This window comes from Penaeus vannamei, chromosome 19 (genome assembly GCF_042767895.1).
Source record: "Penaeus vannamei isolate JL-2024 chromosome 19, ASM4276789v1, whole genome shotgun sequence".
Classification (NCBI taxonomy): domain Eukaryota; kingdom Metazoa; phylum Arthropoda; class Malacostraca; order Decapoda; family Penaeidae; genus Penaeus; species Penaeus vannamei.
In genome coordinates this window covers 13,759,737-13,760,390 of record NC_091567.1, presented here as the reverse complement: position 1 = coordinate 13,760,390, position 654 = coordinate 13,759,737, and positions in this window count along the sequence as shown.

Below are 654 nucleotides of genomic sequence, written 5' to 3'. Positions count from 1 at the left end.
TACAGCATAGCATGCCCCCAGATAACATCTACCTCTTGACAACAGTACTAAACATAGCCCAAAGAATCCTAAGCCACACAGGCATACAAGGGAACGAGCTTGCTGATAAACTAGCCGAAAAGGGCAGGGGTATGCCCCCATCCTCCATGATCGTTAAACCCAGCCGAAGGGGACTGAGCCAAGGTACCAAAGCTGCAGCGTGTGCAGTCCTCCGGGGAGCACATAGAGAAAACATCACAAAATCGCTCGCTGCCAAGTGGTACTCAGATGCTTCAGGCTATGAGCCACTGGCCCTTCCTCCAAATACAAAAAGAGGTACTGAAGTCATACTATTCAGACTAAGACTAGGTTACCAATGCGCTTGGCAAATTATTGACAATGAGACTGGGAGGTTGTGTAAACACTGCGGCGAGCCTAACGCCACCCTGTTACATTACTTGCAGAATTGTGTACACACACAATTTCTGAGGCAGGGACCACCCACCACAGCCGCCGGGCTGGTAAAAAGGGTGTGCAACATGCTTTCTCTGTGGCAGCTGGATCGCTTGCTTGCAATCCAGCCACCGCGATAAGCATGCAGTTCAAAGAAAACATCTGAGTTAACTAGAAATAGTTAACACAGGCCGGGTCACTCCAGAGAAAAGGCCCGGGCGA